The sequence below is a fragment of the Vombatus ursinus genome, unplaced genomic scaffold (assembly GCF_900497805.2).
Source record: "Vombatus ursinus unplaced genomic scaffold, bare-nosed wombat genome assembly UNPS02010461.1, whole genome shotgun sequence".
NCBI classification, from domain to species: Eukaryota; Metazoa; Chordata; class Mammalia; order Diprotodontia; family Vombatidae; genus Vombatus; species Vombatus ursinus.
The window spans coordinates 1,547,581-1,573,574 of NW_020950239.1; the positions used below are offsets into that span (position 1 = coordinate 1,547,581).

Here is a 25,994-nt window from a genome sequence, read left to right on the forward strand (position 1 = left end):
TCTCTTTATACAGAAAATCTATCTGATCATGTCGACCTATTGTTTTCATGGTGTAAGAGGACAACAGATGAGGAAATTGGGAAAAAAAAAGTTGGGAATCTGGGAGACTGGAACAAATCCTTTGTTAAAGTGGATAGGGGTGGGTAATATGGGTTTTAAGATTAAAGAGAAATTGTCTTATCTTGCATAGATGGAATTTTAGCAGAGCCCAGAAACTTGAAGTAAGGTAGAATTGCAGGGTCATAATCTTAGCAAGGCTCTACTGACTCAATTACTGTCATATCAAAGTCCAAAGAAGCAAAGAAACTATCAGTCCTTCTGTATCCTACACTAGAGAGGTTATGTTATGCTGATTGTTTATTGTGGAAAAAGAATATTAGAATGAGTAGGGACCTTAAATCTTACCTAGGCCTACCCATGATGCATCTCTTGGCCTACATTTGAAGTCTTCCTCTGGTAGGGAAATCACCACCTCCAGAGGGAGACCAAATCATTTTAGACAACATCTCTGCACAGTGAGAATATCCCTTGGTACATAGATTAGGGGACTTGGAGGCATCAAGGCATTAGCTCAAATAATGTTTCCCCACTAAAGAGCTATGTGATACTAAGCAAGCCTGTCAAATTCTCTGAAGCTTAGGGCTCTCCTTCTCTAGAATAGGGATAATAATAAGTGTCTTGCCAAACTCAAAGGATTGTTGTGACTCAAAGTTAAGACAATAGATGTGAGACACTTTGGATTCTAAAAGCACCAACTTAATTTCAGTAACTATGATTTTTATTATTCAATCCATTGGCACTAGTTCTGTTCTCTTAAAACCAAGTCTAATTCCCATGGGCCTAGACAGTTAATACTGGAGTAGAGATATCATGCCCCCTACCCCCACCTTCTCTTCTCTTGTTCTAATCATTCTCAGTTTGTTTTTTTTCAATCACTTACCTGGAGCATTTCAATGGGAAGCTTCTCAAAATTTTTCTCTATTTCTGACATCGCCATTTGCAGATTGTGGATCTGTTGGGTCATTTTTGCCTTGCTATCCTCAAACTTTGCCAAGTTGTCTTTTACTTCCTGGTCCAGTCTTTGCAGATTGAGCTGTTTTTCCTCTGACAAGAACTTGTATTTTTTCTCAAATTCAGACTTAATGGACTGTTTCATAGCTTGCCTCTCCAACTGTAATCCAAGAAGTTAGGATAAAGTCAAGAAATGAAGAGTCAATAAATGTCAGGGTCAGCATCAAACGTGTGCTAGCTAGTAATTCCCACTGCCCATCTGAGCAGATTACTGGGTTAAGGTATCAGACAGAGCTTTTCTATTAGTCTTCTCCCAAATTTCCACTTAAAAGTTCATTAAGGTAAATTGTCTCTTGAAGGCCTTTTTCCTGAGGAGTACTCAATGATGGAAAGGAGAGAGGAAGAGTCTTCTTTCAAAGGAACAGTCCTCAAATGTACAGCATAGAGAGCTTCTCTCCAAAACTCACCAGAAAACTGATTCTTCATGTCCGTATTTTAGTAGATTAATTTAAAAACAAAGTTCTTCTACAGGTATTTATATTTAGGCATTAAAATATGAATCCATAACAGCAATAATATATTATTACTTTCATTAATACCAATCTCTTCTAGTCAACAATTGGACTTCTTTCTTCCCTGTCCATCACTGACTATTCCTTCTATGAAGGGTCTTCAAGAAACAACATATTTACATGTTTATAACTAAAGAGATGCTGACTTTACATTTGTGCTTCTCTCACACACATTCTAACTCTATTTCAAGATCACTTCTTTTCTCCTTAAGCTCTTCCATATTCTCCAGAGATTATTCCACAAGAAAAAACAAGTCTTAGCAAAACCTGCATTTTAAATCAAAGTGACCCCCAATGTTTTAGAACATTGTCAAACTTCCTGAGCTTTGCCTGGCCATTCCCCGCTCCTGGAATACAGTGTCTCCTCAATTCTGCCTCAGGGAGGTGTTTTTTTCGGGACATTGTTTAATTCCATCCTCTCCTTCACCTTTTCCCAATCCTCAACTTCTATAGTCTTAGCTTCCAAATTAACTTTTTTTTGGTGCTTCTTCTATGTCTTCTGTATATACTTACAAATATCCTTATCCTCTTTATGATTAAAGGAAAAACTGCTGGGGTGAGAGGATTGTTTAATTCCTTTGACTTTTATTCTTAGGGACTAGAAAAGTATCTGGCACCTAGTAAGTCCTTTATAAATGTTTAATTGGTTGACTGATATTTTTTCTTTATTTTTCTTTTTGCTCTGCACACAGTATTGTTTTGCTCTGGAAAAACCATGACCCAGTACTAGAGAGTGAGCATGCTCATACTTGACTACAGTTTAAGTTCTCAGCCACATGGAGCAGACTTAGCTAAGGTCATAGCCCCCTCAGGCTTTCACGGCTCACCCTTTGAGGACCCCTGCGCTCCTTATTGTCTGGCTACACCAGATCCCCACCAAGCCCTGCCCAGAAAAGCACAAACGTGTTTGGGAGAGGCAAATGAACAAAAGGGAACTGGCCCTTCCTGCAGCCCTCTGGAGGGGACAGGGCAGCAGCTCCCACTGCTCCCATCTGCAGCAGAGTTAGGCTTCTAGGCCAAGCACTCACCTGCAGCATTCGCACAGGCCGCTTCTCTGAGTCCGCGGGCAGATTGAGGGTGTCTCGGGCCTGGCTGGCCTTGCTCTCCTCGGCTGCCACGTGGTGTCTCGCTTCCTCACCCAGGCTTTGCAATCGGAGCTGTTCTTCCTCCACAAAGAACTGGTGCATTTTCTCATATTCAGATACAACCAAGTCTTTGAGAGACTGGCCCTCCACCTATCACCCAAGGAATGGGGATGAAGGAAGGGAAGAAAAGTCAATGAGTGTCAGGGTCCAGGTCAGCATCAAACATGCGTGCTTCTGTCCTCCTGAGTGCATACATGATCCACGTGGACAGGCACAGCTTTACTCTCTGCCTGCCTCAATTTGTTCCCTTGTAGCACAGTAAGGTACAGTCTCTCTTTAAGACTCTTTTCCTAAGGAATAGCTCATGATGGAAAGGCCAGAGACAGTCTTTTATACAAAGGATTAAATGAAGAGTGCCCAAATGTATACTAGACACTGATTCTTTCCAAAACTGTCTAAAGCCAACTAGAATATTTTTCTTCTTATACATATATATGTAGATAATTATTTTCTTTTTTAATTTATTTATTTTTAGTTTTCAACTTTCACTTTTATAAAATTTGGGGTTCTAAATTTTCCCCTCCTCTCTCCCCTATAAATTATCCTTTTGAAAAGGTTTACTGTTATTGGAGAATCAAAATGTTCATGAACAACAATTTTGAGAACTTTCACCCTTAATCTGAGTCTGTTCCTTTATAGAAATTATTTCTTATGCATCTTTACATCAGTTACAATGTCAGCTGAGAAGAGCTTTCAGGAGCCATGGCACCTTCCACTTCTATCACTACAAAAAAAAAAAAAAGCCAGATACTTACCTCCCACTGTGCCACTCTCATTTTCCCCCATTCCAATTCCATTTGAAATTTCTCCTTCTTACTCTTTAAAATATTCCATGTTGCCTGGAGCTTTTCCTGCAAGAAAAAAAAAAAAAACAAGTCTTAGCCCAGTCTCTGTTTTACACCAAGAATGTCCCCAACTGATCATGGAGACAGTTGAATGAGCAGATACTCTACCTCTTCGAGACTGAAAGGGAACAGACCATCTTACCATGCACTGACCAGCAGCCTTTTCCAGGGAAAGGACTTTGTGCTCCTTGTGCTCTGTGGTTAAAAAGCAAGGCCCACACAAGGGTCTGTAGTCCTCCTCACAGAACAAGGTCTCTTCTTTCCCATGTTTCTCACAGATGGTCAGGTCCGTGAGGCTTTGCAGTAAGTGAGGTGTAAGCATCTTGCCAACAATAGCCAGATTCTGCAGCCTCCTATTGTACAAGAAGTCTCCAAATTTAATGATTGCCTTGCAATTTGGGCAGATTATTGGTTTATGGTCTTCCTTCCAGCAGCTGAGAAGACACTCTTTGCAGAAGGTATGGCCACATTTGACAATCACTGGGTCAGTGAAATAGCCGAAGCACATGAAACAGGTGATTTCCACTTTGAGGCTTTCAAGCAAGTTTTTGGCATCCATGTTCCTAGGCCTGGGGAGACAAAATCAGTGAAAATTTTGACGAGGGCATTCTTGTGCAATACAACACATCTCAAACCTATGGGACAGATTTATTTGCAGGAATTAAGAAGCAGTGGATGACCTAGACCAGAATGGAGCCATATCCTCCCCATATCCTAAGTAAATGGATCACAGATATCAAGTTTCAAGCGACACTCCCAACATAACCAGGAAAATGGGAGTCCAAGAACTCAGACATCATGGGCTGAGAAATATGATACACCACCTTATGGGTGTGCCTCATCTCTAGTCTTTTTTTTTTTTTACAATAAACTTTCTTTTTCTATTTCTGTGTTGATGGTTGGTTTTTCTAGGTACAGCTCCATTCCCATTTTATCCAGGAAACATGTCTGTGTCCCTCCATCCAGAACAGAGCATAACTGAGGAGGCCGATGGTCTGTCCTATCTCCCCATCTCTAGCCATCCTGAAGAGGATAAAAAGCTGTTGTCATTTATTCATACATTGTGGCACAAGGGACCATGGAACCTGATAGCCTTAGAGGTGAACCCATTTGCTGCAATTTATTCCTCCTACCTTCTACTCCTCTTATCTCCCAAATCAGGGTCACCATGTTCTGAAAAATAAACTTCTTTGGTTTCTTCTAAGTCCTTCAAAGGTTACTAGTTTAGCTTAGCTTATTTGTTACTTTTGGGATAATATCTCATTTCCAAGGGTCAGCACAGTTACATTTTTAATTATTTGAGATATCAATAAGGTAGGTAAAACACCAAATCACTATTATTTTCCCCAAAACTGCTTACTCGTTAATTAAATTTGTATATATTTTGTCATTTCCTAAAGTTACAATCAATTTACTGAACTGAGATATTTCCATCTTTCTAAATGTATAGTGGAGAAAAATCTTTTCAAGAGAAGCTTACCCTCTCATGTCCTTTCTTCAAGGATAGTCCACTCAAGTAGGGCAACTGTAGCTCTTTCTTCTGAGCTCAGGAAGCAAAGAAGAGTGCAGGACTGAAGTGCTGGGTTCTTTTATAGGGCTTCCCTTGTTTAGCCCCACCCTTCACTCTATCACCGAAGTGTAAACTCCTATGGCTAGGTAGCACTTCTGGCCTCTGCTTTGGGGGAGTTCTCACCTATGTGGGTTCTCACATTTGTAACTATATCTGGTAATGGGCCTAAGTGTTCAAATGGTGTTCACACCTAGGCAATTCATGCCAAAACTGCTCTGTTAAGGCTAGACATTGTGTGGTTTGTCACTTTGAGTGAGGCAACATCCATTCAGTGAATGGGCTTGTTGAAGAAGTGAGTCAAGGGATGGCCCCTTTAATAAATCAATAAAAAAAATCAAAGTTGGAGGGGAAGACCCTCAGGCTTGTTGGCCAAAAGAGAAACAAATGTCATTTACATTCACTCTGAGCCAGGAGGGCCCAAAAAATAACCATTAACTGGTGATTGGGGCACAGACCTATTGTTGTCCAATTAATGAGATCCACAGTGAATTGGGTTTAAGCCAAGGTCTTTGAGAAAGAAATCTAGCCAGTAAACCCCAAGATAACTAGTTGGTTTCAGCCATCAATATTTACCTTCCTTTGGGCGGTACACCTTCAGGTAAGGGTATGATATCCCATTTTTGGAGAGGAGAGGAGAAGAGGAGCTGAGTTGTCCAACTGGAACTGACCAGCTGGGTCCCCATTTGGATAGTTCAGACTACTCACATTTTGTGATTTTTCATTCTTGAAGAGGGCCATGACATCAGGGATATGATGGCATGACTTGCATGAAACTGGCTTTGGGTGAGGGAGGGCTGTGCAGGGTCACCAGCCTCACTTTCTCTTCTAGAGTCATCTGGGTCCAGTGGCTTCATAAATCACATAGATCAGGATGACTGCAGATGGCCCCGGCTATCTATTAAAGAAAGAGCAATGGGGGAAATTTTAATAGTTGGAGCCATTTGAGGCTCAGAGAGGTTCAATGATTCATCCAAGGTCACACAATTAGTGCTGCATGTCACTGTTTCTCTCTTTCAAAGTGTTTTTTCCCCTTAAATTGTCATAAGTAATTGAATACCAATTACCCATTTATTTCTTATTCATATTTATTTTCTTTTTTAATTATTATTTCTTCTTAACGTTCCTTTTTTTTTAAAGAAAAATGTATATTTTTATTTAAGAATTGCATTACACATTCCAAATTTGTAACTCCTGGTCTGCACTCTCATTCTTACTAGCTGTTACCTCTGTCCTAGAACTTTGCTGAGGTGCTTGGGTCAAACCTTGGTACCTCAAGCATTTATTTCCCACCTGGTACTTTAACTGGGAACTGGATAAAGACAATGGAGACAGCAAGCAGCACTAGTTCCTGTGACCAGTTCTAGCAGAAGGGTCCGCCCTGGAGTCTGAGCCTCCTCTCACCCACACCCTTCCCACTCCCACCCATGGCTAAGGCCAACAAGAACATGGATCAGCTACACAGTGACTTTCAGATCAATGAGGATTTCCAAGTGAGTGATTCTCCCAAACACACAAATCAAGGACACAGAGACAAAAAGCATTAGGAGGAGAAGAAAAGACCTGGAAAAGTCCAAGCACAGCAATGGTGAGCACAAAGATACTTCCAAGAAGAAACACAGAGAAAAGCAAACACAAAGATAGCAGCTCAGAGAAAAAGACAAACACAAAGATAGAGACAAGGAGAAATGAAGGAAGAAAAAGGAAAACCATCTGGAGATGCAAAAATAAAGAAGAAAGAGGATGGTTCCTCTAGTCCACCTCGTATTAAAGATGTACCAGATAATGATGGTTATTTTGCTTGATCTAAAGAAGGTATCAAATCTTGAAAGAGACCTCGAGAGGATGCTGCTGCCGATTCTAAACCAAGCAAATAAAACCAGAAGACATCAAAAAGGTGAAGAAGCAGAAAGCAGAGGAAGAGGAGGGCAACAAAGCAAAAATAAATGAATAAAATAAAATAAAATAAAAATAAAGAACAAAGATAACAAATTTCCTGATGCAGATAACGAGCTGAAGAGAGAGCAGGAGCAAAAATGGAAATGGTGGGAGGAAGAGCCCCAGACCGAAGACATTAAGTGGAAATTCCTGGAACATAAAAGTTCTGTGTTGGCTCCACGTTATGAGCCTCTGCCAGAAAATATCAAGTTCTACTATGATGGTAAAGTCCCAAGCTGAGTCCCAAAGCAGAAAATGCCTGACCATGAATACACTACTCAGAATACCTTTAGGGAAAATTTCTTCAAGGATTGGAGAAAGCAAATGACAAATGAAGAGAGAAATAATATCACCAGTTTCAGCAAGTGTCACTTCAACCAGATAAGCCAGTATTTCAAAGCCCAGTCAGAAGCAAGGAAGCAAATGAGCAAGGAAGAGAAGCTGAAAATCAGAGATGAAAATGAAAGGCTATTAAAGAGTATGGTTTCTGTGGGATGGACAATCACAGAGAGAGAATTGCCAACTTCAAGAGACTCCAGGTCTTTTCAGTGGATTAAGCCTGAAGATATAATTATCATTTGTAGCAAGGATGCCAAGGTTCCTTCTCTTCCTCCTGTACATAAATGGAAAGAACTTTGACATGATAACAATGTGAAATATTCATTGGAAAAACAAGTGACCTGGAAAATAGATCCAGGAGAGATAATTTAAAACTTATTGGACTATCTGAAAGACATGATCAAAAAAAAAAAAAGAAAGAAAGAAAAAAGGAACCTAGCCATCATTTTTCAAGTAATTATCAAGGAAAACTACCCTGATATTCTAGAACCAGAGAGTAAAATAGAAATTGAAAGAATCCACTGATCACCTCCTGAAAGAGATCCCCAAAGGAAAACTCCTTGGAATATTATAGCCAAATTTGAAAGTTCCTGGGTCAAGGAGAAAATATTGCAAGTAGCCAGAAACAATTGAAGTTTTGTGGAAACACAATCAGGATGAAACAAGATTTAGCAGCTTCTACATTAAGGGATGGGAGGGCTTGGAATATAATATTCCAGAGGTCAAAGGAGATAAGATTACAGCCAAGAATCACCTACCCAGAAAACTGAGTATAATCCTTCAGGTGAAAAAATGGAATTCAGTGAAATAGAAGACTTTCAAGCATTCTGGATGAAAAGACCAGAGCTGAATAGAAAATCTGACTTTCAAATACAAGACTCAAGAGAAGCTTGAAGAGGTAAACAGGAAAGAGAAATCATAAGGGACTTATTGAGGTTGAACAGTTTACATTCCTACATGGAAAGATGATATTTGTAACTCCTGAGACCTTTGTCAGTATTAGGGTAGTTGGAGGGAAAATATAGATAGATAGATAGATAGATAGATAGATAGATAGATAGATAGATAGATAGATAGATAGATAGATAGATGGCACAGGGTGAGTTAAAGATGAAGGGGTGATATCTGGAGCATAAAATTAAAGGGTGACAGATGATTATACTGGGAGAAGGAGAAAGGGAGAGGTAGAATGGGGTAAATTATCTCACATAAAACAGACAAGAAAATACTTTTTCAGTGTAAAGGAACATGGGGAAGGTGGGAGGGAATGAATGAATCTTATTCTCATTGGATTTGGCTTAAGAGGGGAATAATATACACACTCAGTTGGGTATGGAAATCTATCTTACCCCATAGGAAAAGAGGGGAGAAGGGGCTAAGAATGGAGGGATGACAGAGAGGCGGGCAGATTGCGGGAGGGAGTAATCAGAAGCAAACATGTTTGAGGAGGGACAGAATCAAAAGAGAGAATAGAATAAAGGATAGTGGCAGGATAGGATGAAGGGAAATATAGTTAGTTTTCACAACATGACTGCTAAGGAAGTGTTTTGCATGACTACACTTGTATAACCTGTATTGAGTTGCTTGCCTTCTCAATGAGAGTGAGTGGGGAAGGAGGAAGGGAGAAAATTTGGAACCCAAAGTTTTAAAAACAAATGTTAAAAATTGTTTTCACATGCAACTGGGAAATAAGATATACAGGCAATGGGGTATAGACAACTATCCTGCCCTACAGAAAAATAGAAGGGGAAGGGGATTAGAGAAGGGTGGGAAGATAGAAGGGAGGGCAGATTAGGGGAAGGGGTATTCAGAATGCACATCATCTTGAGATAAGGGGAGGGATGAGAAGTGGAGAAAATTTTGAACTCAAAATCTTGTGGAAGTGAATGTTGAAAACTAAAAATAAATAAATTAATAAAAGAGAAATATTACTTCATTGTACATTGTGCCTTTTAGCTGAATATAGTTTCCTTCCTTATCTCTTTTAATAAGATCTATTTTTCAGGACAGCTAGGTGGTTCAGTGGATAGAGCACCAGCCCTGGATTCAGGAGGACTTGAGTTCAAATCCAGCCTCAGATATATAACACTTACTAGGTGTGTGACCCTGGGCAAGTCACTTTACCCCATTGTCTAGCCAAAAAAAATAAATAAATAAGATCTATTTTTCATTTTACTTTGTCTGAAATCAGGATTGCTACCCCTGCTTTTTTTTTTTACTTCAGCTAAAGCATAATATATTCTACTCCTTTTACCTTTACCTAGCATGTATTCCTCTGCTTCAAATATGTTTCTTGTAAACAACATATTGTGGGATTATAGTTTTTAATCCATTCTGCTATCTGTTTCTGTTTTATGGGAGAGTTCATCGCATTCACATTCACAGTTACGATTACTATCTGTGTCTTCCTCTCCATCCTATTCCCCCTCCCCTGTTTATGCTTTTCTTTCTCCTTTTCTCCCTTTCCCTCCTCACTAGAGTTTTGCTTTTGACCACCACCTCCCTCAATCTGCTCTCCCTCCTATCAGTCTCCTCCCTTGTCTTTCACTTTTTCTTACCTCTTCTTTCCTCCCTTCTATTCCCCCCCTTCACTTTTCTTTCCCCTTTCTCTTCCTACTGCCTATATGGAAAGTTAAATTTCTATACCTCACTGAGTATGTTATTCCCTTCTTGAGCCAAATCTTATGCGAGTAAAGTTCAAACAATGCTCATCTCCCTCACTTCTTTCCCTCTACTGTAATATGTCTTTGCATCTCTTCATGTAATATAATTTATCCTTTTCTGTTTCCTCCTTTCCTCTTCTCCCATTACAATTCCTTTTCACCACTTCATTAGTTTTTTTTTAATCATCACATCAAAGTCAACTTAAACTCACCCACTCTATGTATATCCCTTCTAAATGTCATAATAAAGATACAGTTCTCAAGAGTTGTATCATCTTCCCATGAAGGCATGTAAACACTTTAACCTTATTGAATAACATTTTTTTCCCCTTTCCTCTTTACCTCTTTATGCCTCTCTTGGGTCTTGTATTTGAAGATAAAATTTTCCATTGAGCTCTGGTCTTTTCATCATTAAAGTCTGGAAGTGCCCTATTTCATTGAATGTCCATCTCCTCCCCTGAAAGATTATGGTAATTTTGCTAGGTAGTTGATCCTTCATTGTAATCTAAGCTCCTTTGCCTTACAGAAGATCATATCCCAAGCCCTCTGATCTTTTAATCTAGAAGCTGCAAGGTCCTGTATAATGCTGACTGTAGTTTCACGATATTTGAATTGTTTCTTCCTGGCTCCTTGCAAGATTTCCTCCTTGACCTGATAATTCTGGAATTTGGGTACAATATTCCTTGGCATTCTCAATTTCAATTTCACCTCTCTTTCAGGAGGTGATGAGTGGATTCTTTCAATGACTATTTTACCCTCTGGTTCTAGGGCCTCAGGGCACTTTTCCTTCATGATCTCCTGAAAGATGCTATCCAGGCTCTTTTTTTTCTTCATAACTTTCAGGTAGACCAATAATTCTTAAGTTAGCTCTCCTGGGTTTATTTTCCAGATCAGTTGTTTTCTAATGAGGAATTTTATGCTTTCTTCTATTTTTTCATTCTTTTGATTTTATTTTACTGATTTTTGATGTCTCATAGAGTCATTAGCTTTCAATTGCTCAATTCTAATTTTTATGAATTGTTTTCTTCAGTTAGCTTTTTTTTTAACCTCTTTTTCCACTTGGCCAATCCTACTTTTTAAGGACTTGTTTTCTACAGTTAATTTTTGTCCTTCCTTTTCCAAACTATTGACTCTCTCTTGCACATCTCTCATTTCTTTTCCCAATTTTTCTTCTACCTTTCTTATTTGATTTTTAAAATACCACTTGAGCTCTTCCAAGAAGACTTTTTAGGTTTGAGACCAGTTCATATTCCCCTATGAAAATTTCAGATGTGGGTATATTGACAATGTTATCCTCTCCTGACTTTGTATTTTGATCTTTCCTGTCACCAAGATACTGTTCTTTGGTCATTGTTTTTCTATGTTGCTTCTTTCTTATGTTGTTTGCCTTTTTTCTGGCTTTTCAAGTTGATCTCTGCTTCTGGGGCACAGGGGGCACTGTCCCAGTTTTCTTGTCCTGAGGCTTAGGGGCCTGGTTACTGCTTGGCTGAGGTGGTCCTTGCCACTGGCTTGCTAGGATGCCTCCCTTCTTGTCCTGGTCCCCTTCAGTCACAGCAAAAGGGACTTTTCCTGTTAATTTCCCTAGGCTCATGAGCTAAAATACTGCTGTGTCTAGTCTTTCTGCTGACTCTACTATTTCAGAATTTTTCCTAGGGCAATATTCTCTGGGTTTTTCAAGATCAATAAGGGAAGGTGAAAGCTGCTTATTGCTTACTCTGCCATCTTGGCTCCCAGAAGTCAAAATAGGTGACTTTCAAACATTCAGTCTGTGGCTAATAGCTCCAGGAAGAGTGGTGCCACTGCTGCTGCCACGGCCACCAGGATGATCTTTTTTGACAAACTGAATACTAATGTCCTCAATAAACACCTTCAAGATCTCATGGAGGGCTTGATAGCCAAGGTCTTCCATACATACAATGTCTTCATCACACTACAGCAGCAGCTAAAGGAGCTCACTGACCCCATTGAAAATATCCCAGCAAAGATGCTTTCTTATAACTGTGCCAATAGAGCTGTTGTGATTTGGTGTAACCAACAGAGGACACCTTCCAAGACTTTTGAGAATTCTATGCTCAACTTGCAGGCTAAGATTGATGCCAAGAAGGACCAGCTGGATGATTCCAGAGGAGATCTGAAAAGTGCCAAAGCTGAGGCCAATGTTTGAAAAGATATCAATTCTAAAAAGGTGGTAGAGACTAGGAAGAAAGCTGTGCAGAGGCTGGAGGAGCAGTTGATATGCTATTTTGCTCAACTCTATGCCAATAAATCTGACAATCTAAGTGAAATGGATGAATATGTTGCCCAGTTTAACAGAAAAGGAAATAAAATATTTAAGTAACCACATTTTAGGAAAAGAAATTGAACAAGCCATCAATGAACACCTTAAGAAAAACTCTCCAAGGCCAGATGGATTTTACAAGTGAAAGCAATAAAACATTTGAGAAAAGATCATTCTAATACTATGTGAACTATTTCAAAAAATAGGTGAAGAAGGAGTACTACCAAATTCCTTTTATGACACAAATATGGTGCCAATATCTAACCAGGATGAACCAAAACAGGAAGAAAATTATAGACAAATTTCCTCATGAACATTAATGCAAAAATTTAAATAAACTATTAGCAAAGAAATTACAGCAATTTATCAAAAGGATAATACACTATGAGCAGGTGGGATTTATACCAGGAATGCAAGGGTGGTTCAATATTTGGACAACTATCAGCATAATTGACGATATCAATAACAAAACCAACAGAAATCATACAATTATCACCATAGATACAGAAAAAGCTTTTGACAAAATACAGCACCCATTACTATTAAAAAAAAACACTATAGAGCACAGGAATAAATGGAGTTTTCCTTAAAAATTATTAATCAGTATCTATGTAAAACCATCAGCAAGCAGTACAGGTAATGGGGAATGAGCTGGAAGCATTCCCAATAAGACCAGGGGTGAAACAAGGATGCCCATTATCACCACTATTATTCAATATTGTAGTAGAAACATTAGCTTTAGCAATAGGAGAAGGAAAAGAAATTGAAGGAATTAGAATAGGCAATGAGGAAACAAAACTATCGCTCATTGCAGATTATATGATGATAGACAATCCTAGGGAATCAACTGAAAAAAACTACTTGAAACAACAACTTTACAAAGTTTCATGATATAAAATAAACCCGCACAAACCATCAACATTTCTAGGTACTACCAACAAAGTCCAGTAGCAAGAGACAGAAAGTGAAATTCCATTTAAAGTAACTGTTGACAATATAAAATATTTGAGAGTCTACCTGCCAAGACAAACACAGGGACAAATGAACACAATTACAAACACTTTTCACACAAATAAATTCAGATCTAAAAAACTGGAAAAATATCAATTGCTTATGGGTAGGCCAATCGAATATAATAAAAATGACAATTCTACCTAAATTAATTTACCTGTTCAATGCCATATCAATGATGCTACCAAAAATTATTTTATAGAGCTGGAAAAAATAATATTGGAATTCACCTGGAAGAACAAAAATCAAGAATATCAAGGGAACTAATGAAAAAATGCAAAGAAAGGTGGCCTAGCTGTACCAGATCTAAAACTATATTATAAAGGGACAATCAGCAAAACTATTTAATACTGACTGAGAAATAGAGGGATAGATTAGTGGAATAGGTTAGATACAGAAGATATAGTAGTCAATGACTATAGTAAGCTACTGTTTGATAAACCCAAAGACTCTAGCTTTTGGAATATGAACTCACTATTTAATAAAACTGCTGGGAAAACTGAAAAATAGCATGGCAGAGAGTAGGCATAGACCAACATCTCACACCCTGTACCAAGATGAGGTTGAAATGGGTACATGATTTAGACATAAGGGATGATACAACAAGCAAATTAGGAGAGCAATCAATAGTTTAGCTGTCAGACCTATGGAGAATGGAAGAATTTATAACCAAAGAAGAGATAGGGAACATTTTGAACTGCAAAATGAACAATCTTGATTAAAGAAAAATTTTGCACAAACAAAATGAATGTAATCAAGATTAGAAGGAAAGCAGAAAACCGGGAAACAATTTTTATAGTTAATGTTTCTGATAAAGGCCTCATTTCTCAAATATATCTAGAGCTGATTTAAATTTATAAGAATACAACTCATTGTCCAATTGATAAATGGCCAAAAGATATAAACAGGTAGTTGTCAGAGAAAGAAATTCAGTCTATCTATAATCATATAAAAATGCTGTAAATCACTTTTGATTAGAGAAATGCAAATTAAAACAGCTCTGAGGTACTATGTCACATCTATCAGATAGGCTAATTGACAGAAAAGAAAAATGATAAATGTTGGAGAAGATGTGGGAAAATTGGAACACTAATGCATTCTTGGTGGAGTTGTGAACTGATCCAACCATTTGGGAGAGCAATTGGGAACTATGCCCAAAGTGCTATAAAATTGTGCATACTCTTTGATCTAGCAATACCACTACTAGGGTTTGTATTCCAAAGAGATCATGAAAAAGAGAAAATGACCCATATGTACAAAAATATTGGTAGCAGCTCTTTTTGTGATGGTCAAGAATCAGAAATTGAGGGGATACCCAACAATTGGGAAATGGCTGAACAAGTTGTGGTATATGTGTAATGGAATACTATTGTGCTATAAGAAATAATGAGCACATAGATTTCAGAAACACCTGGAATGACTTATATGAACTGATGCTGAGTGAAGTGAGCATAACCAGGAGAACATTACATAGTAACAGCAACGTTGTGCAATGATTAACTATGACAGACTTAGCTCTTCTCAGCAATACAATGATCCAAGACAATTCCCAAAGACTCGTGTTGGAAAATTGTAAACAAATCCAAAAACAAAAGAACTACAAAGTCTAAATACAGATTGAAGCATGCTATTTTCCCTTTTTTTTCTTTTTTTCTTTCTTGTGGTTTTTCCTTTTTGTTCTGATTCTTCTTTCACAACGTGACTAATGTGAAAACGTGTTCAACATGTTTGTACATGTATAACCTATATCAGATTTGCTTGCTGTCTTTGGAAGGGAGGGAGGGAAAAAAGTTCAGAACTCAAAATTTTACAAAATTGAATGTTGAAAACTATCTTTACTTTTAATTAAAAAAATGAAATATTGTTAAGGAAAAAAAGAAAAAAATATTTGGAAAATTATGGAACAATCTATAGCAGATTGATCTGAGGAAGGGAAATTACTCAGGAGGTGTTTTGTTTTGTTTTTTAATTGCTAAATCCATATGATCATTCAAAAATTACTGATGTGATGACAGGAGACTTTAGTACTTGGAAATTGATATTCAAATAACCTGGTGAGGAGGAGGAGAAAGTGAATGGGAGGAAGAGGAGGAGTTAATTAAAACAAAACAAAACAGAGCAAAACAAAACAAAATTGAAAGACCTTTATGGTCAGAGAATGTTTATCAGTAGAATGACTGAAAGCATGCTTAAATCAGAAAAAAAATACCTCATTTGTGAATTACGTCAATCCTATGTCTTCTTCATCATAGAGTTATTGTAGGCACAATTTTTCCCTCAGGGAAAGAAAATGAATTCTTATTCCCCAGGAGAAGAACTCCTTATCCTTTGGGGAGAAAACAAGGGAGTTTCAAGTGAAAATTATGACAGTCACTATAATATCCAAAACATCTGAGTTACAAGAAAAAGAGGTAAGTTGATGGAAAGATGTAAAGGAGTAGTTTTGGAACTTGTGAAGGGCCTGAAGGTTACCCATTTTGTTATCATGCAGAAAACATGCTTAAAAAGACTAGAAATTCATTTATGTAGTGTATTGGTGAGATAAGATCCTTCAGAAAATGCCTAAAAGGGATAAAAACTGTAAAGTGCTTAGCAGAGCACTAAATGCTATAATATTATCTTTAAACAGAATATATCTATGCAGTTAGCTTATTCAGTAGAAAAGTAGTGTCCTCTGATATACATAATCACTTAACAGAAGAAAATATAGAAAGATGAGCAGTAAAAATTGCAGAAGTGTGTGATATAAATCTGGACCAAGGAAAAATATCACACCCAGCCAAGACAGGAAATGACACATAATTGCTCAAGCTTTGACAATTGGGTTGAGAATAATCACAAAGAAAAACTTACTTTGCAAAGATTCAAACTCAACTAGATCTGTTACATCTTCTTCTGCACGAACTACGGAAACAGAATAATAAAGCCTCTCTGACCACTCAAAATCAATTGCAAGAGACTGTAGAAATTTTGTTGAGAAATGAAACCATGGACACAATCATTATACTTGGGAAAAATAAAGGACCAAGAGAATAAAGCACACAATAGACTAATAAAATAATACCTACAGAAAGTTATAACAAAAGCAGCTCATAATTAATCTTTTGTTACAGATTACACTAGATGGCCACACACATATTAGATATATTTAAGATGAGGATAGGATAATCCTTCACTTTTGCAAAGAAGTAAAGAAGAATTTTCTTCAGAGCAAAATATATTTACTACAGTTCCATTGTATTTAGCTTGAGTTTTCTTGTTCCTGAAGTCATTGTATGTATTGTTTTTCTAGTTCTATTTACTTCACTTTGCTTCAGTTCATTTAAATCTTCTTTGAGTTCTCTATTCATCTTTTTATGACAAAGTGATATTCTATGAAATTCTTACACTATAATTTTATTCCAGTTCACCCAACTGATGGCCTCTTTCTTCCAAAACAAATTCTTCCCTTCCCTTCCCTTCTCCTATCCTATCTCTATCTCTCTTTTTCTGTTTCTGTCTCTCTCTGTCTCTGTCTCTCCCCCGCCCCCTCTCTTTCATAGCATTTTTCTATCTTGGAGTTTCTTGGAGAATATATCAAATAATGGATAAGATCTATAGATCATTTTCATTTCTTTCCAGGTGGGTAATATCAACACCTGCTTCTTCTTGTAGGGTAAAAGTATATTTGGGCAGAGTCATCCTAGTTGTGAGTGATGTCTATAGTTGGGCACCAAGTCACAAGCCTGATATTTCCTTGTCCTCTTTGAGGTGGCTAGTAGGAGGTGGGAGTGGGGAGGATGCTGAAAGAGAGCTCTAATTATTAAGTATGCTGATGTTCATTAATGAAGTTTTTACTTTCAATATTAAGCTCTTCTTATTTTCTGAATTCAGCTGCAATTTCCTTTTGTTTACCAAATAATTCTTTCTTTTAAGGTTGTATGTTTAAAGATGCTAACAGAAAGTGTATGTTCTTCCATCTTTCTAGTCATGTGAAATTTATATCTGTGTTGTTATCATTAAGGAAATCCAGGAAATACGGATTGACTTTTTTAAGAGCACCAAAAAAGTCACTCCTATCTAAAGATGTTATTAAGTAATTAGAGGTAATATAAAAAGTCTTTGAACTGTATTACTTTTCCCGTTCTGATGCACTGTGTGCTTTTGAATGAATAAGGATCACAGATCATGCTTAAGCTCCTATGCAGATATTAGCCCTGACTAATTGTAATCGTAATTTAGATAATAAATGTATAATGGTCATAATGGTCTTCTCTTTGTTGTTATTGTTGTTGTCATTGAGTTGTTTCAGTCATTTTTTTTACTCTTCCTAACCATGTTTGGGGTTTTCTTGACAAAAGTTACTAAAGTGGTTTGTCACTTCCTTCTCCAGCTCATTTTATAGAGGAGGAAATTGAGGCAAACAAATTGAGGGTCAAATGACTTTCCCAGGGTCACACAGCTAAGAAGTGCCTGAGGCTAGAATTGAAATCAGGAAGATGAGTTCCTGACTTCAGGCATGGAACTCTATCCGCTGTACTGCCTAGTAGCCCAATGGCCTAATCTAGAATTGGACAAACTGCCATGTGGGGGAAGTCATTTAATATTAAGATTCTTTACATGTAAAAATATGGTGCAAATATGTTTCCCTTGGATACTTTAACTAAATGATAACTCACATCATTGCTGATGATTTGGAAGTAAATGATTTTTTTACTAATTTCCCATTATATTTATCCCAGTTCTTAGCTGCTTTGGCCATAGAGACAACCACATGGAACCACTCTTTTGTGGTGATTCTCTTGGAGTTAAGAGCAGAGACATAACCAGCTTTTATTTTATGTTTGAGGCAAGACTCACAAAATGTAAAAAAAAAAAAAACAAATAACATACAAATTTAACCTCAGATCATCTTTTTTGAGATAAATCTAGATGAGCCTTGGAGAAGGACAGAAACCTAAGCCATTGGTCCCTAGAGGACCTCAAAATGCATTAATACCCTCTCAATTTTTGGTGCAATTTGAGAAAAGTACCAAAAAAATACACACACACACACATATAAATTTGTGTGTGTGTATACATATATACATATACAAATATATTCATATATACATACATACATACATATACACACATATACATATATACACATACACACATACACACATACATATATACATTGTTGGACCTGGAATTAAGAAGATGTGAGTTAATATCCAGCCTGAGAAACTAGTTGTATGACCCTAGATGAGTGATTTAAACTCTCAGGGCTCAGTGTCTTTATCTGCAAAATGAGGGTATTGGAATGGATGACCTCTAAGGTCCTGCCAGTTCTAAATCTATGATTCCATGATCCCAGATCACTTTAGGTACAGTTCTGACATTTATCTGAATAGAGACATCTGGTATGTACCTGTTCTATGGATCAATGCTCTGCCTCTCAGACTTATTCACCAGAAATCCTCTTAAGCAATATTTTTCAATTACTTCCCACATAGAAAGATAATAGTTTAACCTGGATTACTCACAAATGGACAATGTACTTTCCAAGGATGGAGTTGGAGAAGGATTTTGATACCCACACAAAGGAGTAATAAGTCAGGAATCTAGTGAGTAATGGTCCTACAAGGGACCCAAAGAAATGTGTGGTTTTGTAGGTCACATAATTGCATTCTTATTTGATGCAAAATCTCCAAATTGCTTTCTCCTTCAAGTTTTATAGCTTGGGTGGCCATAAGGAGTTAATGTCCAAGTTTTCTTCATAGTCATTATTTCTGAAGACATTTAATGTTGAAGATGGATGAGAGGGAAGCATTGAAAATATATGCACTACAGTATTTCCCATTAAAACAGCATTGTTTTGTACATATTCTTGTAGCAAAGCCTCATTTCTGTGAACAGAGTTCTTAATGTTATTGTCCCTCTATAATCAAATATAATGTTCTCAACTTTTCTCCAGGGGAATATAGCTTACACAGTTTCTAAACATGTTCTAAAACTGACATTTAATATAACCACTAATCTCTTTGTTCAGGAGACCATTTGAACTAATGCAAGAACAGATCAATGAAATCACTGCTCATTTACCTAGAGTCTCTCCTAAGGTCAGTATTTTCACTACTGATGGGAAATGGGGTCTGAAACCCTGCCTATTAAATTCTTGCCCCAAGAATAATTACCCAGTAAGACCTTTTTTCCATGAACTATAAGGTCTGCAAGAGGGGGTTACTCCTTCCTGGATGGTCTGCTAGCCCGTGGATATTCCTCCAAATCAAAATTTTTCTTTTTGAAGTAAATAAAACTAGCAAAAGGAGCTAAAGATCCATCCTAAATTTTCTCACTGGAAAGAAAGTGATCAGAAAACCCCTCCAGTCATTTCTGAGCCTATATCCTCCTAACAAGCATTTATAGGTCTGTTGTGGGTAAGAAAAAAAAAAGATTTTGAAGGTCTTGGAGATATTGGAGCAATGCTAGTTAAGTTCAAGAATGCCTGTAATGTTCCTATAAAGTATTTAGAAATAAAACATTAAAATATAAACTGTACAGCAATTGTTTTCTTCCCCTGTTGTTTCTGACTTTATTCAGTTATTTCTTCCTGTTAGATGTGATACTGATGTGTGCATGATAGAAACTATGATGTGAAATGATATTTATGTCCAAATCTCTGCCTTACACTATCTGCATTTAAAATATTTCTAGAGTGTGAGATTGGGGGGGCGGGGAATTACACATGATCTTCTTTGGTGTCTACTGGAGCATTCCCCGCTATTAGGTTGCCCATCTTGATGACTACTTTTGATAAGGTGTAAGACATAACAACCCATGAAACAAAGAAATGCACAAATTGGCTCTTATTTCCAAGCAGTCAATTTTTTTTATTCTGAAATGATAGTGGAAATGTGGCATAAAAGGATGAAAGATCATTCTAAGAATCACAGAATTTAGACCATCAATAATTTTTTTAAAAAATTTTAAATAAATAATTAATCTGCTGTCCCTTCATTTCCCCCCTTCTTTTATCCTTTTCCCTTTCTATTTTCTTCTAAGGCAGGATACATTTCTATACCCCATATATCTTATTTCCCAGTTGCATGTGAAAATAATTTTTAACATTTATTTTTAAAACTTTGGGTTCCCAAATTTCTCCCTTCCTCCCTCCCCACCCACCTTCATTGAGAAGGCAAACAGCTCGATACAGGTTATACATGCGTAGTCATGCAAAACCCTTCCATAGCAGTCACATTGTGGAAAACTAACTCTATTTCTCATCATCCTAACCTACCCCCCCTTTATTCTATTCTCTCTTTTGACCCTGTCCTTCCTCAGAAGTGTTTGCTTCTGTTTACTCCCTTCCCTAATCTGCCCTCCCCTCTATCATCCCCCTGCTCTCTTATCCCTTTTCCCCCTATTTTCCTGTGAGGTAAGATAGATTTCAATACCCAATTGAGTGTGTATCGTATTCCCTCCTTAAGCCAAAATCCAATGAGAATAAGATTCACTCATTCCCTGTCTCCCTCCCCCACTCCCAGTCCACTTTAAAAGCTTTTTCTTGTCTGTTTTATGGGAGATAATTTACCACATTCTACCTCTCACTTTCTCCTTTTCCCAGCATAATCCTCTCTCACTCTTTAATTTTATTCTCTAAATATCACCCCTTCATCTTCAACTCACCTTGTGCCCTCTATCTATCTATCTATCTATCTATCTATCTATCTATCTATCTATCTATCTATCTATCTATCTATCTATCTATCTATATCTATCTATCCATCTATCTATCTATCTATATATCTATATATATATATATATATATTTTCCCTCCAACTACCCTAATACTAACAAAGGTCTCATGAGTTACAAATATCACATTCCCATGCAGGAATGTAAACAGTTCAATTTTAATAAGTCCCTTATGATTCCTCTTTCCTGTTTACCAAAAGGTAAACATGCCTCTCTTTAGTGTTGTATTTGAAAGTCAAATTGTCTATTCTGCTCAGGTCTCTTCATCAAGAATGCTTCAAAGTCCTCTATTTCACTGAATGACCATTTTTTCCCTGAAGGATTATACTTAGTTTTGCTGGGTAGGTGATTCTTGGCTGTAATCCTATCTCCTTTGCACTCTGGAATATCATATTCCAAGCCCTGCAATCTCTTAATGTAGAAGCTGCTAAATCCTGTGTTATCCTGATTGTGTTTCCACAATACTTGAATTGTTTCCTTCTGGCTGCTTACAATATTTTTTCCTTGACCTGTGAACTGTGGAATTTGGCTACAATATTCCTAGGAGTTATCCTTTGGGGATCTCTTTCAGAAGGTGATCAGTGGATTCTTTATTTCTATTTTACCCTCTGGTTCTAGAATATCAGGGCAGTTTTCCTTGGGAATTTCTTGAAAGATGATGTCTAGGCTCTTTTTTTTTGATCATGGCTTTCAGATAGTCCAATAAGTTTTAAATTATCTGTCCTGCATCTATTTTCCAGGTCACTTGTTTTTCCAATGAGGTATTTCACATTGTTTTCTATTTTTTTTTCATTCTCTTGGTTTTGTTTTACAATGTGTTGATTTCTCATAAAATCATTAACTTCATTCTAATTTTTAAGGAATTATCTTCTTCAGTCAGCTTTTGGACTTCCTTTTCCATTTGGCCAATTCTACTTTTTAAGGCATTCTTCTCCTCACTGGCTTTTTGGACCTCTTTTGCCATTTGGATCAGGCTATTTTTTAAGGTGTCATTTTCTTCAGTATTTTTTGGGTCTCCTTTAGCAAGGTGTTGACTTGTTTTTCATGATTTTCTTGCGTCACTCTCATTTCTGTTCTCTGTTTTTCCTCTACTTCTCTTACTTGCTTTTCAAAATCCTTTTTGAGCTCTTTCAAGGCTTGGGACCAATTCATATTTTTCTTGGAGGCTTTGGATGTAGGAGCTTTGACTTTGTTGTCTTCTTCTGGTTGTATGTTTTGATCTTCTTTGTAACTAAAGAAAGTTTCTGGGGTCTGACTTTTTTTTCACACAGTTTGCTCATGATGTGAGCCAATTATTTGAGTTATAAACTCTGTTAAGGTAGGTATCTGTTTCCAGTGTGGAGAACATACTGTCCCAAGCTTCGGGGGTTTTGTGCAGCTCTTTTCAAAGATACTTCTAGGGACCTTTAAATTTTCAATTCTTTCAGGGTGATATGATAAGGTGCAACGTGTTTACTCCTTTCCTGGCCTGTAATGTGGTCTATGAGTGACCACAAGCACTCTTTTCTGCCTTGGAATTGTGAGGAGGATTCCCTCTCCACCACCACCACAAGCTCCACCATGTCAGCACTCCTCCTCGCCCTAGCACCACCACCCAGAACTATGACCCAGACACAAGCAAGGGCAAAGCAAGGGAATCCTTCACCAGTAGAGAGAGCCCTACAATACCCCTCTGATCAGCCACTCTATTCCCCCTCAGTCTGTGGGTTGGAAGCTCAAGAAGCAACTGCTGCGGCGGGGCAGAGCTCAGAACTGGGGCTGGGACTGCGCTTCTCTTTCAATGCAGTCACAGACTTTTCCCATTGACCTTTGTTGTCTTTGTCATTTTTGGATTGGGAAGTCTGGAAACCAACCACAGCTGCCCATAATTCAGTCCTCTGAAGCCTGCTCCAGGTTTGCTGAGGCCTGGTCTTTGCCTGCGCACGCAAGCTGAATTGCATTTCTTTCCCAGCCTGGCGCAATAGACCTTTCCAATCAACCATCTAGGTTATCTTGGTCTGTAAATTTGTTTCACTCTGTCTTTTTGTGATTTCTGCTGCTCTAGAATTTGTTTAGAGCCATTTTTTACAGGTATTTGGAGGGGTTTAGGCGAGAGTGCAAGCAAATCAGTGCTTTCACTCTGCCATCTTGACTCTGCCCTCCATTAATAAATTTTAACTTAAGTTTTAGTCCTCTATAAATAAAATTCTTGGCCAACAACCAATGAATGGATATCATACTGGAGAAAATGAATGGTATCATGCTTTTGTTCTCTTCTTGTCCTTCAGATACTTTTCATTTTACTTCCTCAATGTCCTTATAATTGTTTCTTTTCTAGAATGGATTCATTCTACGTATATTTGGTCTCAGACCTTTGGAATACTGGACAAAGTTGATGAATAGAACACCAACAACTATAATCAATATACCCACTTTCCTAACTCAACCAAACTCCTCAAATTAGAGTAATGACTAGATTAAAGGAAGAAAGAAGTCTTTGATCAATTAATTCAGTTAGCAGTAGTATTTGACCTTTTACTGTGTGAAATGAGAATTCTTGAAGGGAGTGGTTGAAGAGGGATTGAATCATTTTAGGAAAATGATTATTCATGGTTTCATATTATAAGCAACTATTCTGATGAATCAAACTCTTACCTGAATTGTGTTACTACTATGTTTTTATCTTATTGTGGATTTTTGTCTATTGTTTACAAATACTATTAATTATAACCTCAAAATGACTTGCTCAGAGAGAGATTTTCAAAGGCATGTTGGATTTCTGGCTTTTTGGATTTTCTATCTCTCTGAGTAGAGATGCTTATAATCAGAATAACTTAATTAATTGATATTGTTTCTGGCAGGCTTGTGCCCAAACCACAGAGAATAGAATTTTTTCCATATTCTGCACACTTCCCTCAGGGTGTTTTGCCTTTTCAGAGCCAGTAAGCCAGCAATAACCCTTGATGTTTATCTAGAGAATTTCCCCCCCTCCACAATCTCTGTGTTGGAAGGGATCACATAGGCAAAATAATCCATCCTGTACCTGTCTGGGAATTTCCTCTATATCACAAAAAATGTTTATTTTCCAAAAGTTTCCAGCAAAGTAGAATGTGCTAGGCCCCAAGGTAGCCCATTTGAATATCTCTAAATTAAACAATTGACAGTACCATGGCTTATAAAAAGTATCTCCATTTTCCTAATGCATAATGATCAAGAAAATTGTATGTCATGAATGAAAGATTAAATCATAGAAATATTTTGAGAAAGAAACAAGGGAAAAGAAGGCATAATCCCTGAACTCTTTGTGTGTGGGGGTGTGGGGGGGCATACCCAAATGTAAGCTGCTTACAAATTTGGAAGGAAAAACTAAATGTATTAGTTTGGAATTAGCATAACTAGAAATAACACCTTGGCATCAGCAGAGTGCTCTGTAGCATAGATTACTTTATTGTAGCCAACCATATCCATTGTCCCAACATGGCCTAATGGCCTGAAGGTTTTTCATGTTTCCCCAGATGCTTAACTTCCAACCAGAGAATTGATTTGATTTTGGACACAGATCTTGACTATGAATTTTGTGAAAAAAAATCATGGAATATGAGAGCTATACAAGCCTTTAAAGATGATCTTGTCTAACCTATTCTTTGTATGTGTGGGGGGGGGTGGGGGGGTTACCCTATTTAACATATCCTTTTTTTTAATTTTGTTTTTAATTTATGGAATAAAACAAGCATTTTCATAACATAGCACAATAAAAAGATGATTACACGTGAAACTGCAAATCTATATGCACAGCTTGTTATGCCTTTCAAATATACAACAAAATTATCAGGTAAATTTTTCATCTATTCTTTTTACAAAAGAGAAGATGGAGGACAAAGAATTTAAATGATCAGTCATATAATAATTTTAGAGGGAAGAAAAAGTACTAGAAGCCAAGTGTGCCATGTCTTGAACTAGATTTATTTTCACAGTATTACATAGATACCTTGGTATGTTGTATAAATTTGGATTAGGACCATGTCAATTACATTGATATGTAACAAAAATGAATGATTGTACTTAGCCCAGGCTGCAGTTGAACGACTGCTGTATTTGGAGTCAAGAGAACTGGGTTTGAACCCTACTTACCACATGTGACCAAATGTAAACCACCTCACCTCATTTTAGGATGATACCTTAACTAGGCAAAAATACATCTCAAAAAACCTGTCAAAGATCGTATACTTATAGTAAGCATTTGAAAGTTACTAGATGAAGTAAAAATGATGTCACATAGAAATTCCTTTCTACTATAGTGTGGAAAATTGGTGACATCCAGAGATTGTCTATAAATCATCAAGCAAGTTGGAAAGGTTGAAGGAAACCCAGAAATTGGAGCACACCGACACTCACCCCCTACCACCTACCCCTTTCCCCTCCCCCACAATAACACTACATTATTATGTAGTGTATGTATTTGTGTGTATACACACACACATATATACATATATATGTATATATATAGCATAGTATACAGTGTTATTTAATAATGTGTATATATATATATATATAACTATAGGTATAACTGTAGAACTATATATATAGAGAGAGAGAAGATATAAAATATATAGATGTAGTATACACACTGCACACATATATAATTACATGTATAACTGTATATGGTTAGTTAATTCTTGCTCTCAAAATAGCTTCTCGCTGCCTAAGCTTCAGCAGTGAGGCCAGATAGTAATCCAAAAAGAAAAGATCTAACCACAGTTCTTGGGTGGGAAGAGGTCTCATCTTTGACTTTGATCAGGTAGGTCTTATTCCTTCTTTGACTAAAGGAGGACTTCCAACTTTAAGGAATCCAGAAGATATTGGACTTTCCATATTTTCATCAGTTTCCTTAGCAAGACATCTGAATCAATTGGTGATGATGTTACCA

The 25,994-nt window shown here is 37.2% G+C and overlaps 1 pseudogene; it reads left to right on the forward strand.

Moving 5' to 3' along the window:
- The first annotated feature begins 6,567 nt into the window (after nucleotides 1-6,567).
- LOC114037566 lies at nucleotides 6,568-22,894 on the forward strand (annotated as a pseudogene).
- Nucleotides 22,895-25,994: the final 3,100 nt, after the last annotated feature.